The sequence below is a fragment of the Panthera onca genome, chromosome B3, assembly GCF_046562875.1.
Source record: "Panthera onca isolate mPanOnc1 chromosome B3, mPanOnc1 haplotype 2, whole genome shotgun sequence".
NCBI lineage: Eukaryota > Metazoa > Chordata > Mammalia > Carnivora > Felidae > Panthera > Panthera onca.
This window is the reverse complement of record NC_138344.1, coordinates 120952801-120968052: the sequence shown is the minus strand read 5'-3', so window position 1 is coordinate 120968052 and position 15252 is coordinate 120952801. Positions and strand designations below refer to the sequence as shown.

At 54.4% G+C, this 15252-nt stretch overlaps 1 long non-coding RNA gene and 1 other non-coding gene across 2 annotated transcripts in view; both read left to right on the top strand.

Annotated features, from left to right (window-relative positions):
• Positions 1-15252, top strand: part of LOC132670126 (uncharacterized) — a 277363-nt gene that overhangs the window by 145291 nt on the left and 116820 nt on the right. The window lies entirely within an intron of this gene.
• Positions 14748-14854, top strand: LOC132670472 (U6 spliceosomal RNA). Its single transcript, XR_009606710.2, has one exon. It is a non-coding gene; the product is annotated as a U6 spliceosomal RNA (small nuclear RNA).

The window sequence follows — 15252 nt, the reverse complement described above, 5'->3', positions numbered from 1 at the left end:
GCCTTTCTGGGGTGCTGGCGGCAATGTCACTCCTAGCGCCCCCAGTCCCCGAGAGCAGGGCCAGCCAGGTGGTCCTGCCCCCACTTTTTCATCAAAGCCCCAAGTCCCACCGGCCAGGAGGCAAGGGGCTTTCCCATGGGAAGGGGTGGCAAATCATGTGTGGGCCATGTTGGGGTTGCTGATTTGCACCCTGAGGGAAAGAGAGCCGTGACAGATGAATCCTTGTGGATGTGGGAGCTTTTCCGCCCTCTCCAAGGGAATACGGTTGGTCTGTGGATTAGCTGCACCACTTGGGTGCTGTAAAATGCAGACCTCCGGGCCCTCGGACCGAAGGGGAAGGGTTTATTCCTCCACTTTTCATAGGCTTCCTGCCCCTCTGATTCTGATGCACACTGAAGTTTGAGAACTTGGGAGAAAGCTAGTTGCACTCTAATAAGCTTTCCAAGCTTCTCCACTAGGACATCTAGATAGAGATTTTCTTTTCTTTTTTTTTTTTTTTAAGAGGGGGCAGGGGCAGAGAGAGGGGGCGAGGAGGGAGAGAGAGAATCCCAAGCAGGGCTTCATGCTGTTAACACGGAGCCTGCCTCGGGGCTCTAACTCACGGACCGGACCGTGAGATCATGACCTGAGCCGAAATCAAGAGTCAGAAACTTAACTGACTGAGCCACCCAGGTGCCCCCAGAGATGTCTTTTTTTGCAGCTACAACCTGGAATTCTCTAGCCCTGCAGAGTCTTCTGGGCCTGTTATCTCCTGCTTTCCTCTCAGCTCAGGGTGGACCCCAAATGCTCAGCAGCACTGCATTCGAACTGTGGCCTCCCGCCCCAGTGCTGAGTCTAGCTCGGCCAGCCCGTTCCGGCTCCTCCTAGTCCTGTCCATGGACAGTCGTGCCGTCCTCCACTACCACCCCACAGTGCTCTGCTTCTCACAAGGCTGGCCTCATGCCCACATTCCTTCGAAATTCCCATCTGGTGTTCTTCCATGGATGATTGTAAGCTGCCCGGAGGATGGATTCCTAATCCTGTGGGCATGTACCCGTGGGAGGTCCAAGGATGGTCTACAGAGGGTCAGCAGAGCCCCCGAAATTGCAACATTGAGGGAGGCTGCATTTTTCTGTGGCCACTTCGTAGTTTTCGTAAGAGTCTGTGTCCTAGAACATACTAAGAGACACTTTAAGGATGGGGACTTTTTTCTTTTAATGTTTATTTTTATTTATTTGTTTGTTTACTTATGTTATGAGAGAGAGAGCAAGCCAGGGAGGAACAGAGAGAGAGGGGGACAGAGGATCCAAAGAAGGCTCCTCGCTGTCAGTGTAGAGCCCGACGTGAGGCTTGAACTCATGAACCATGAGATCGAGACCTGAGCCGAAGTCAGATGCTTAACGGGCTGAGCCACCCAGGCGCCCCCAACAGGGACTTTATCTTGGACATCTCTGTGTTTCTTGAGGTGCCACTCACCATGGAGTTTTGCACCGGACATGTGTAATCATGACATTCACTGGGTCGTTTCTGGTCAGGGGCGACAGGGAAATGCCATTACCATGGTTAAGAAGAGAGCAGTACTTTTCCTTTCCGAAATACCTTTACGTCCGTCATCTTGGGGAGTAAACATACCACGCGTGGGCTTGGCGGCAGCAGCATTTTCCCCCGAGACGGGAAGGTGTGGGGAATGGATGGACACGAAAGACGCCCCTCGGCAGGCCTCCCATTGAATTCGTGGAAAGAAAGAGAGGTCTGCCAGCCTTACATCCAGTGCTCTGCGCTCGCTTTTCACCCTGCGCCGGAAGGGATGCTATCCAGGAAACAAGACATGGGAGAGACAAAAACATGGCCAGAGGAGGGTAAAGTGGGATCTGTCAGGCGGGCTTCCGCATGGGTTGTGTTGAGACAGGGGACGATTATGAAATGTCTCAGATGCGGAAGGATCAAGGACAGGATCTCTTATAGGGGGGGCACGGACGGAGAGGAGTGAGTCTCGGGCAGGTGGCGGAGTTTGGTGAGGAGAGGGCACAGGCTTGGAGCCAGGCTGAGCTGACAGGTATGTAGCAGGGTCCCAGCTTCCGCTGAAGACCTGTCTGTGCAGGAAGGCCTTCTAGAAATCTGTTTGCAGGGCAGTGGAGGGGTCTGTGAGTTATGATTCATCTCCAGGGAGAGGGTCATGTCCCAAGTGCTAGGACCTAGAGGCATCCGGGGGTAGGGTTAATACAAGGATTCCTGTCACACTTGAGCCATGTAGAAACTAGAGGCGGAAATGGAAGGGAGTGTGGAAAATTACAGCGGGAAGAATTCTTATTAAAAATGGTTTGTGTCAGTGGGAGCGCAAGCAGCCCGGCTTTGGGGGCTTTTCCAGAGTGAGACACGGCAAGAACAGAGACATTCTCTCCCTGGAATTGGGTACATGGACAGGAGCATGATTGTAACTCTAGGTAGGGCAATGTCCTTAAGAATAGGGATGGGGATGGGGCGCCTGGGTGGCTCAGTCGGTTGGGCGGCCGACTTTGGCTCAGGTCACGATCTCGCGGTCCGTGAGTTCGAGCCCCGCGTCGGGCTCTGTGCTGACAGTTCGGAGCCTGGAGCCTGTTTCGGATTCTGTGTCTCCCTCTCTCTGACCCTCCCCTGTTCATGCTCTGTCTCTCTCTGTCCCAAAAATAAATAAACGTTAAAAAAAAAAAAGAAAAGAAATAGGGATGGGGCAAGTGTCACCAGTGCCCACACCACACAGTTAACCCCCAGGTGCCACCTGGTGATGAATTGGCCTGGTCTGTGAATGCACTCAAGATGCCCTGAATTTTCCAGAAGTTCCTGATAAGGATTAGGGGGCACTTTGCAGAGGCCTTGGGTCCTGGATTAGTGACTAGGGGTGAAGGTCAGGAAGATCTGGTGAGAGGTGGGAGTGGTCAGCATGTGTGTGTGTGTGTGTGTGTGTGTGTGTGCAGGGGGGGGGCAGCGTCTGATGTGCAGAGCTCATGGCTGGAGGTCTGGGACCAGGGATCAGGCCTCAGGCAGGAGCAGAGGCCAAATCAGGAGATGTGCACGTTTAGGGGGAAGATCAGCTTAGGGGAAACTGAGTCAGGGAGCTAGTTGAGGTTTCTAAGCAGGTGGGTGGAGGTGGTGGAGGTCAGAGGACCAGGCCGGGGCCGTAGAAGGCCAAGGATCTTCTGGTCAGGCAAGAACAGCTGGCAGAGTTGTCATCTGGGGTGAGCAGAGGACCGTGCTTTGTTTTCAGACCCTCAAAAGCCCTGAGGACGTGGAGGTCTTTCCAGAGGCGCCCTCCTCTTATTAAAGGAGGTGAGGAGTAAAGATTTGTGTCCCGAAGCTCTTGCAGATTTGAGAGATCAGGACACGAATCAAGGTGCTTAGCATTCTTTCAACAATGGAAGGAGCTCGTACCGGGCCTCCAGAGACAGTTGACATTTGATCGGCATCTGTGGCAGCTGGCCTCACTACTGAGGCAAGGCAAGGGACGGAAATACAACTCACTGTGTTGGTGACCAGAGCTGCAGCTGGGCCTGGGAAGCTCTTGCAAGGACATGTCCAGATCCCCTTCTAGTTTGATAACACCCTGGGTCTGAAAACCAGGCCTGGAATTGACACTATGCAATGTGGGGGACGCAGCTTGGGTCGGGGGCAGAGTTACCACCATGGAAAGGGCTGGTATCAGTTGACCAAGGGCTTCCCTTGCAGCCAGGCCTGGCGCCAGGCCCCTCATGAGCCTTATTGAGGTTGTGTTCACAGTGACCCCAGGAAGGGGCCGTGCGCTCCCGCTTACAGGGAAGCCAGCTGCAGCTGGGGGTCAAGTGTTTGGCCCGAGCTCCCGAGGCCAGCGAGCGGCAAAGCTGAGATCTGAGTCCAGAGCTCCGCTTGGCTTTGGGCCATTGCTGAGCTGTCCAGGGAGGGCCTCCAGGAAGCTGGCAGCAGAGGCCTCGCTCTGTCCTACCACGAGCTGCTGATGTCACCCGGCATTTCAGTGCTTCTACTTCCCTATCTGCGAAAATGGGAGGGAAGCAGCCCGGGAGCCACAGCGCCAGCCTGAGCCGGGAGAAGGAAGGGGGCAGGAGGTGGTTGTGAGCCTTGAGAACCGGGCCTGCCACTGGGAAGCCCGGCCGGGACCCAAGTTTGAACAGATTAAGTTCATCTACCCTTCTGCCTAGGTTCTTGCCCCCTGACAAAAGCAAATCTTCACCGCCGATTACACCGAATCCCTCCCTTGCCCTTTCCCTGGGGTTTTACTCCAGGTTGGCCAAGCCTGAACTTCCTACAAGTGTGAAGGACAAAAACCTGATGTGAGGCCCGCCCTCTCCAGGCCTCCTGGGACATCTTCGTGGGCGGGGATTAGCTGCCTGGGATCCCGGGAGATGCCAAGGAGGGAGTCTCGGTGGCCTCAGGGACAGAAGGTGGGGATGTTGAGGCAGGCCCTGCCCAGGCTCCTGGCTCCCACCTAACTTGGCCAGTGCCTGCCAGGGAGGGCAGACGGCACTGGGCCCAGCTTCTGACAGCCAGGCCAGGCTCCAGGCTGGGCCCCTGGCAGATCCTGGAGGCTGAGCCTCCCTCTTTCCCCTGCACAACACACACAGGGTTGGGCCCCCTCTCCACCCTCTTCTGGGGAGCTTGGATTCTCCCCAGCCCTGGCCCAGGATGCAGGGCCACTCCCCTCCAGCCAGCTCTTTCCCGGCACCGTCTGACCCCAGACCAGCTGTGAGTGAGGCGGGGAGGCCGCAGGAGTCCCTGGCAGGCTTCTGGGGGATGGAAACTAGCAGTCTGCCTGGTCCAAGCAGGCAGGCTCGGGCGGGGGGTTGGGGGGGCGGGCGGGGGTGGCGGGGGCAAGGCGAGCAGGCCCTGGCAGCATTCTGGAGGAATTTCTGAATTACTTCCTGGCTGGAGACCAGAGGCCAGAGCAGGCCTGGGCTGGTCCTGCTGGCTAAGGACCTAGAGGAGACTTTCTCCTGGTTCTGAGGCCTCACCACCTCCCGCCTCTTTGCCCCACTTCCCTCCGCCTGCCCGCCTCAGAACTGAAGCCTCCTGCAATGGCGAGCTCCAGCTGAGGGGGGTCACCAGTGCTCCCCACTACCTCATTTGTGCAAGAGGCAACCAGGGCCTAAGGAGGAGGGGCTTGTCCTCTCCTGGCCCCTGCCCTTCTTTCTTCTCGGACTTATGGGCAACCTGTTGAAGTCAGAGCTGTTCTCGATCTCTCCACTCTTCTGAAAACACATACTCCATCTGGCCAAGAGAGGAGGCCCTCTCTAGTTTCTGGATCTTCACTGTGTTGTTGCAGAGAGGATGGTGGGTTGGCTGTTCCCACGCTGACCTTCCTCCTGGGAAAACTGAGGCAGCAAGGAGACTGGAACCTCAGGATCCCATGCAGTCTCACCCACCTGAGACGACGAGGGAGGGCCGGCAGTGATAGCGGGGCTCAGGGGCTCTCCTTAGCTGCCCATGTGCGCCAGCCCCAGAGCTCTGGGTGGGAGGTCAGGTCCCAGTCAGTCAGCCGTCCTTCCCGAGGGGAGGGAGCAGAGGCCTGCAGGGCTGCTTTGCCAGCTCCAAACCAGGCCTCCACGTGGCCAAGTTGCTTCACTCTTTGTCACCTCTGCACAGTAGCCGGCTCAGCTACCAGCTGGCAGGGTGACTGCCCTTGGGGCCGTGGCGTCCCGAGCCAGGGGAGCGGTGGGACCTGGGTCCAGGAGTGTACTGACTCAGGAATACTGTTTTGACTCCAGGAGCTGAAGCTCAGCCAAGGTCAGGGAAAGCAGGCAGGCCCTGCCCGGGGACTGGAACCCACCCATTGGCTGTGTGACAATGCCCGACCAGAGGGAAGGTGGGCCTGAAGGGAACAGAAACGAGCGCTGCTCCGCCCTGGCAGGCCCTGTGGGCACAAGCCTCTGCAAGACCCTCCTTTCTGCAGCCTCGTCCCCAGGTTTCCAGGCCTGCAATCAGCCTCCTGAAGTGGAGGCTGATTGTGGCCACCATTCCTCCCATCAGGAGGCACTTAGGGCCTGGTGACGGGCTTAGTGGCCCGTGGGTGGTGTCTCATTTATTCTCAGAGAAGCCACGGGAGGTGGGTCCTATTGTCCCAGTAACGAGAGTCTGATTAACTGAATGACTGGTGCCAGTCCCCACGGCTGCCATGCTGTCCCGGAGCACTCCTACCATGGCGACGTTCGGGTGGCTGTTTGTTTCTGTGCGCCTCCCTGATTGTGGTTTCAGCTCCGTGTCACCCAGTGGAGCTGCTGTGTGAATTCACATCTGGCCGACTGTGATGCTTAAGGCTGTCACCCTCCTGCCACACGCAGCACCCAGCACGTAGCAGGACCTCATAGATGGTAAGGGGAGGAAGGAAGAGAGGGTGGGAAGGAGGGAGGAAGGGGGTGGCTGAGTGAGGACTGCGGCATAGGCCAGCCTGACACAAAGCGTGCGCCCCTAACCATTGGACGACACTACCTCGCTCTCACTGAGGGCTCCCTGCCAAGCTGACGTGGCTCCTTGTAGCAAACCCAAACGGGGCTCTGCACCCAGTCGAGGCTGGAAAGGGGGCAGGACTGACCTTGGCATCATGGAAGGAGCTTGGGGTGAGGAGGAATGAGGCTTTGTCACCCTCGCCACCCCCGGTCAGGGTCCCTACCACTGAGCTCTTGGGAAGACCCCTTCTTCGTGGGAGACCCCACTGGGCCAGCTGGTTCCTGGCTGACTTCTTGCCTCCCTAGCCCTGGGAGGCTGGGGTCTTGGCAGGTGGAAGAGTCTATCTCTGTGGGGGTTGGGTAGCAGGGTGGGTGTCCGCAAGGAGGCCTGTTCTAGAAGAAACATCTGCGTTTACAGCATGTTTCCAATCTGGCCCCATGGAACGATTCAGTCCTCGGCTTTCCCCATGCACTTGGAATTTCTGCTTTCGGAGTTGTGCTGGAGCCACAACCTCTGGGCCAATACTTCTGTCATCTCAGGCATCTGTGGGCGTTCACCCCAGACGTGTTTACACACGGGCACTGCCAGGCGGCTGGGATGGTGTGTCCCCCAGAGCGGCTCACAGGAAACCCAACAGCTGGGCTGAGAGCAGGGATCCCTTCACTCCGTCTTCCATTCTTCCAATGTATTCATCAGATATCGCTGAGCCCCTACTCTGTGCCAGGCATGTTGCTAACTACGCATGGAGATCGCAGATGGGAACACAGCCCGGACTTCCAGGGGCTCGCAGTCCAACAGGAGAGGGCCGTGTGTCACCAGACAGTGGTCGCACAGTGACGCTGTGCACAGGAAGCACGGGGAGGGTGATCTGTGTCTCCTAGGATGCTTTTTGTACAAGTAACAGGACTCAACTCAAAGAAGCCTAAGACAGAAAGACACTTATTGGTTCATTTCACAGGCGAGTGTGAGGCAGGGTTGCCTAGCAACTTAGTGATGTCATTGAAGTCGGGCAAGTCCCATCTTTCTGCCCTGCTGCCCTCAGCCTTTTTGGTGATGCCCCCTCCAGTTCACACGACGGATGCCACAACGTGAAGCATCACGTCCTCACACAGCCATGCCCAGGAACAGAGTGGAAGGCAGGCTCTCTCGGTGCCTGTTCGTCTTATCAAAGAGGAAAGATTTTCCCAGAAGCCCCTAGTGGCCTGCCTTTCGCATCTCAGAACCCCATTGGGTCACATGGGCACAGCTCGTTGCAAGGGAGGCTGGGAAAGCGAGGGCCAGGCATTGTCAGTTCTCACTAGAAGACAGGGAGGGGCACCTGCCCCCTGCTCCATTTAGTGTCAGTTTGTTGAGACTGCTACAAAGGAACAGTGTGGACTGGGTGGCGTATAAGCAACAGAAGTTTCTCTCTCCACAGTTCTGCAGGCTGGAATAATGAGGTGCCACCACGTTTGCGGTCTGAGGAGCTGGTCCCTGGTTTACAGATGGCCATCTCTGTGTCTTCACATGGTGGAGGGGCAAGGGAACGCTCTGGGAGTTTCTCTTATAAAGGCATTATTCCCATTCATGAGGGCTCTACCGTCGTGATCTAATCACACCCCAGAGGCTCATCTCCTAATGCTGCCACCTTGGGGTTTAGGATTTAAACGCACGGATTTGGGGGAGCACAAACACTCCGTCTACAGCAGGGTTCCTGTGTGCATCACAGATTCGGCAGCACCCTTGGCCTCTACCTCCTCGATGCACCCTTCCCCAAGCTATGACAGCCAAAAAACGTCTCCAGACGTTGCCAAATGTTCTTTCGGGGGGAGGGGGCGGGATCACCCCGGTCGAGAACCATGGATCTAGTCTTTCTTAAGCCATGTTGAGAAGCTAGGGAAGATTGGCCCTGACTGAACTGAGCTCTGAAGAGGAGGGCTTCTGTAGCTGAGTGAAGGGTCCCCTCCTCCCCCCTCCCTCCTCCTCTCCCTGCCTCTCCTCCTCCTCACATTCCGGCAAATGCATATTGATAAACCCTCACATTTGTATACAGCTCTGCAGTTCATAATGTGCTCTCGTTTATTTCCTCTTACTTGTTCCTCGGGAGGCGGGTGGGGGAGGGGTAGCGGGCAGCTACCCCAGCCGTGGAGACCGTGAGGTTTACCGCCTCTGATCCCCTCCCAGCCCAAGAGTCTTTGGCTGCTGGTGTGACCGCACCGAGCTAAGGACTCCTGCGGGGCCCCGATGGGAGATTTGATATTTAGGGCCCCCTCCTGTCCCTTTCTTCTCCTGTCGCTTTTGCCCTCAGCCTGTCCGAGCTCTCCCTGTCCTGCCCACCCGCCGACACTGTTCCTAGGAGAGGTTTTGGAGTGAGTCTTTGTGGCTTGGCCACTTTCCCTGCACCCTGGGGTCCCCCCTCTCCCCTTGCTCAGCCCCTCAGGGCCTCCGCTGGTCTCCTGGCACTAAATGTCATCTCTACCACACCCAGTTCCCCCAAGCATACACCCCAGTCCCGATGCTTCCCCCAGAGCCCATTCTTGGACCTGTGTGACTCCTCCCTGCACCATCTAATAACCCCCTGAATTAATTGATTTTCCTTCTCCCCACCTCCAACACCCGAATCTGCTCCTTCAGAGACTTTTCTGTTTCAGCGATGAAGACTTCATTCTTCCGGGTGCTCGGGGCCCCAAACCTTGGGTCACCTTTGCCTGCTCTCTTTCTGCACAGTCCACATCTTATCTGCTGGGGGAATCTTGTTGGCACCACCTTTAAATATACCCAAGGTTCTGCCACCCCCATCGCCTCCACAGGTCCCCCTTCACCTCTGGGTTATTGTAATAGCCTCGCAAGTGACTCTCCTGATTCTGCCCTTGAGTCTCTAAAGTCAGTCTTTTTTTTTTTGATGTTTATTTATTTTTTTAATTTTTTTTTCAACGTTTTTTATTTATTTTTGGGACAGAGAGAGACAGAGCATGAACAGGGGAGGGGCAGAGAGAGAGGGAGACACAGAATCGGAAACAGGCTCCAGGCTCCGAGCCATCAGCCCAGAGCCCGACGCGGGGCTCGAACTCACGGACCGCGAGATCGTGACCTGGCTGAAGTCGGACGCTTAACCGACTGCGCCACCCAGGCGCCCCGATGTTTATTTATTTTTGAGAGAGAGAGAGAGACTGAGCACAAGCCGGGGAGGGACAGAGACAGAGGGAGACAGAATCTGAAGCAGGCTCCCTGCTGTGCTGACAGCTCAGAGCCAGACGCAGGGCTAGAACCCACAAAATGCAAGATCATGACCTGAGCTGAAGTTGGAACTCTCCAGGCGCCTCCCTAAAGTCGGTCTTCACGCAGCAGCGGCCCAAACACCCTTCCAAAGGATGTCTGAGTATGCCCTCTGCTGCCCGAACCCTGCAAGGGCGCCCTTCACCCAGACCCCGTGTTCTATCCTGGCCTTCAGGGCCCCACCTGGGCTGGCCCTCCCCTCTCACCTCACCCCCCACACGGAGCAGTCTCCTCCCCTCACTCAGCTCCAGCTGCACAGGCTCGCTCACTGGTCCTGCACGGCTGCTCCTATCTTGGCGCCTTTGCTCTCCCTGGAAAGCTCTTCCTCCAGACGTCCTTCAAGTCGCTGTTCAAATACCTCTTTTTACACCCCCAACAATGCACCTCCTGAACCTCCTTCCCTGGCTCATCCCCCACCCTCATAGCTCTTATTATCTTCTAACTTACTGTATGACTCACTTATTGATTGTATTTATTGTTTGTGGTCAGTCTCTTCTTGCTGGAATGTCATCAACTCCATGTAAGGGATGGCTTTTGTTTTTACTAACTGATGTATCCCAACATACCCACAGCAGCCGTGGACACCAGTTAAGCCCCTAATAAATGTTTGTTGAATTTACTTGAAGTCGTTTACACTTTAGTATAAATAAATGTACATAATTTCCCCCACCCCATCCCCCAGACTTGCATTCCCCACTAATTTTTAAGAAAAGGTTATTTCCTGCCTCACAGGGCCCTTAGGAAAGGCATTTTAGGGGCTGTGAGTTTTACAGTCTTGAAATAATGGCAAGTGGATTGAGAAACCACTGTGAAGCCAGGACTCAAGGAAGAAGAGAGATCTCCCTGGTTCCTCAAAAGGCAGAGGGGACAGGCTCCAGGGTGTGGCAGAGAGGAAGGGACAGCGTCCTGCACACGTACCTGGTCATGGTGCGGCTTCAACTGGCTGCTCCAAGGACTGTGGTGGGGAGAGAGGGGTTGGAGCTGAGTCTTTCTAGCCTGTTTTCATGGCAGGATGGGCTCAGGAGGCAAGCTGGACTCCCCATTCCCAAGCGTCTGGCCGCTGCTGGCGGTGATGCAGGCAGAGGCGGAATCACCTCCACCCCTAAAGAAGCTGAAAAGTCTGGAGCTGAGGAGACCCTCACTCAGTGAGACCCTCTACCAAGGCCTGGGCTGATGTTCAGGCCACTGTCAGCTTTTAGAAAATGTGTGGATTTCTCCCCCATTCTAAATAAACATCCACTTACTATACCTCATATTGTATTTGTAATTTTTTATTTCTTAAAGAGGTCCCCCAGATTGCAGAGCTCAGCCCCCACAGAACCTGGACTACCCCTGGGTGGAGAAACTTGATCTCCAGGCAGGTGGAGAGTTCCGGCCCACGCTCCTCCGGTATGACCAGTATCGCCGAAGCCGGTTGCACCGCTGCCCTTTTCGTCTGAATTTGATTTCCTGGAGCCAGTTTGGGGTCCTGCTTTCTTTTTCTCTACTCTCCCCAGACCCCCCACCCGACCCCACCTTAGAGAGCGGAAGCTTTCGGAGGTGGAGGATTTGTGAGGTTGGAGCGCCCTCTGCTGGGAAATCGGAGGTTCAGCCAGGAGAGGTACAAGCCGAGAGTGACCCGGTTTGGCCTTTAGGATGCCTGAGAGAAAGGATCCTTTCTTGCTTTCATCCTTTCTGGGGATTAGTACACAGGTAAGCTCCTCTTGTTGGGCACCGACCCCCTCTTGTTGGTCATGGACATATTTAAAACATTTTTTAAATGGTTTTTTTGAGAGAGAGAGAGAGAGCGAGCATGAGCAGGGGAGGGGCAGAGAGCGTGAGAGACACAGAATCCAAAGCAGGCTCCAAGCTCTGAGCTGTCAGCACAGAGCCGGACAAGGGGCTCGAACTCACAAACCGCAAGATCATGACCTGTGAAATCATGACCTGAGCTGAAGTCAGATGCTTAACCGACTGAGCCACCCGACGCCCCCCGTTCCTGGACGTATTTGGGTACACACACCATGTCTCCATAATTCAAATGTGAGCATACATTTGTATACACATGCTCCTTTTCCATCATACCTTGGGCAGCATCTCTAGAGTGAGCTTTGGAGTCCACAGGTGAAGGGCTCAGTCCCCTACAGACTACTTCAGATGCCAGCTGCAATGAGGTCCCCTGGGATATCTGCACTTCTGATCTGCCAGCTACAACGGGGTGAGGGGGGTTCCCAGGACCCCCTCGGGTTTGATAACTCACTGGAACAATCCACAGAACTCGCAGAAAGTGCTATACTCATGATTACAGTTTTATTAGAAAGGATCTGGCTCAGGGTCAGGCAAATGGAGGTGTCTGCAGGGCAAGCCCTGAAAGAGGGTGCAGAGAGCTTCCATGCCCTCCCACCCCAGGACATCCAGGTGTTCACCTCCCGGGAAGCTCCCCTGAGCGGCGCTGTCCAGACTTTCCACTGGAGTTAACTCTAGGGAGGCAGGATTGCACACTGGCTGCGCGCTTGAACTCAATCTCTAACCACCTCTACTCCCAGGTTGGTCTTTCCCAGCTACCAGCATCCCTAAGGGATCTAAGGGCCCACTCAGCCCTCATTAGCATAACAAAGACAGTCTGGCCACTCAGGAAGTTCCAAGGGTTTTTATTATATTTTAGTTACTTTTTTTAAATTTTTTTTTTTTTCCAACGTTTTTTATTTATTTTTGGGACAGAGAGAGACAGAGCATGAACGGGGGAGGGGCAGAGAGAGAGGGAGACACAGAGTTGGAAACAGGCTCCAGGCTCCGAGCCATCAGCCCAGAGCCCGACGCGGGGCTCGAACTCACGGACCGCGAGATCGTGACCTGGCTGAAGTCGGACGCTTAACCGACTGCGCCACCCAGGCGCCCCATTAGTTACTTTTTAAAAATGAGACTCTTGGGGCGCCTGGGTGGCTCAGTTGGTTAAGCGTCCGACTTCGGCTCAGGTCACGATCTCGCGGTATGTGAGTTCGAGCCCCGCATCGGGCTCTGTGCTGACTGCTCAGAGCCTGGAGCCCGTTTCAGATTCTGTGTCTCCCTCTCTCTCTGACCCTCCCCCGTTCATGCTCTGTCTCTCTCTGTCTCAAAAATAAATAAATGTTAAAAAAAAAAAAAATTTTAAAAATGAGACTCTTTTCTTTTTGATAAATGTTTATTTATTTTGAGAGAGAGAGAGAGAGAGAGAGAGAGAGAGAGATCATCCCAAGCAGACTCCACGCTATCAGCACTCAGCCCCATGAGGGCTCTATCCACAATCCTGAGATCATGACCTGAGCTGAAATCAAGAGCCTGATGCTTGGCGCCTGGTTGGCTCAGTCAGTTAAGTGTCCAACTTCGACCCAGGTCATGATTTTGCAATTTGTGAGTTCAAGCCCCGTGTCAAGCTCTGTGCTGACAGCTCAGAGCCTGGAGCCTGCTTCGGATTCTGTGTCTCCCTCTCTTTCTGCCCCTCCTCTGCTCGCGTTCTGTCTCTCTCTCTCTCTCAAAAATAAATAAACATTACAAAAAAAAAAAAAAAAAAGAGCCAGACGCTTAACGGACTGAGCCATGCAGGTGGCCCCCAAGGGTTTTTAAGGCTTGGTAGCAGTCTGGGAGAAAAACCCAGTATGTTGATTTATACTACAACGCGTGTACACACACACACACACACACACACACACAGGAGTTTTGTCTTCCTCATCCTGGCCACCATGGCAGCCAGCTGGTCAGCCCTCCTCCAGCTGATCCACAGACTCCCTAAGGTGGTGGCCAGACAGCAAAAGCAGTCTTCCCAGGGTCACACCATGGACCCTCCTTAAAGGCACCACTGGGCCTCAAGGTGGGCCTCCCAGCCTCCTGGTCCCCCTCCCCCTCCAGGATGTCTGCTTCCTGAAGGAGAACTGTTCCCTTCCTGTAGTTCAAGGCCACTGGTCTGCAGCCAGGATTTAGGTCGCAGGCTTGCCTTGCCAATCATTGTTTTCTTTTGCTTAAAACAAAACAAATCAAAACAAAACCAAGCCAGAGCCCCCGCTTGGCAAAGCAGCCTGGTCCCTCGAGGACGCTGCAGCTGCCACTGTGGCCACACAGCAACCCTGCAGCTTACCCCGCCGAGCCGCGGGTTCTGTATCCTGGCCCATCCCACCAGTACTGATGTGGAAATGTCGGGGTTTGGAGCTGACGGCCAGGAAATAATTCTTGAGACGTCTTTGGTGCGAAAAGGTGGTTTTATTAAAGCACGGGGACAGGACCCGTGGGCAGAAACAACTGTGCTGGGGTTGTGACGGGTGACTGAATATATTCCTTCAGGTTGGGAGGGGGTTAGGGATAGAGTAATTCTCCAAGGTATTTGGGAAGCAAGGTTTCCAGGACTTTGAGGGGGGCTAGCTGCTGTTAGGAAAAGGTCAGTTATTACTGTTTAGTAAACAGTCATGAGGCCCTTCAGATGTCTGTCAGTGGGCCATATGCTTGGAGGATGATGGTTAACATATATTTGGGGGGCGGGTAGAGATAAAGGAAGTTTCTAAAGGAATTTTTATATGTTAAAGCAGACTTAGAGGATTCTGGGCGGTAGGCTAAGATTGCCTTTTGCCTTTAGCAAAGTATCGCATTGAGGCAGCAGAGTTCCTGGCAAATGTCACTCTGCCTGTGTCAAGGACTTGTTGATGGGCTGTAGGCCATAAGGGAATTTAAGTTTTCATTTGCCTGTGTTTCCCGCATCAGTCTCGCCACCGCTCTGAGGCCCCGCATCCAGCTGCTGTGTTGCAGCTGTTAGAATTCACTGTGGCCTTTGGTTTTGGGGGATGCTAGCTCTGGATTCTCGTTCTGAGCCTCTGGTGGAGGTGTGATCCTAGGTCCCGGCTGCAAGTCACAGCCACCCCTCCCCCGAGGTGAGGCATTCCCGGCCCAGGGAGAGGGGTTTGGACCTCAGCAGCCAAGAAAAATGCCAGCTCTTTACCGTGTCCCCTGCGTTGTCCACATGGCGCTGCTAGTCCCTGGTCCGCCCTCCTCCCTCTAATTCCTAAGATTCTGGACGAATTCTTTTGATCTGATGCAAGCCTTAAACCAAACCCTGAGATGAGAATGCTTCCCATGACGTTTCAAAGGCCCAGTACTTAGTGCTCGCTTCGGCAGCACATATACTAAAATTGGAACGATACAGAGAAGATTAGCATGGCCCCTGCGCAAGGATGACACGCAAATTCGTGAAGCGTTCCATATTTTTTTCAAATTTGTAGATGGTTCAGTGTGTGTGGGGACATGTGCATATGTGTATATGTGTGCACGTGCATGCATGCATCTTAAATTTAGAGATGGGTTACATTATCAGTGAGCCAAACTGTGTCTGTAAGCCAATCTGCCTTTGGTTTCTTTAATTATCTGGGGGACCCAGAGAGGCCACAGCTAAGAAGGGGAAAGGAAATCCCAGGAGTGGTAACATTGATTTTTGGTGTAGAATTATCTTGTGTAGGGGTGCCTGGGTGTCTCAGTTGGTTGAGTATCTGACTTTTGATTTTGGCTCGGGTCATGATCTCAGGTTTGTCGGATTGAGACCTGCATTGTACTCCATGCTTCAGTGTGGAGCCTGCTTGGGATTCTCTCTCCTTCTCTCTCTGCTTTCCC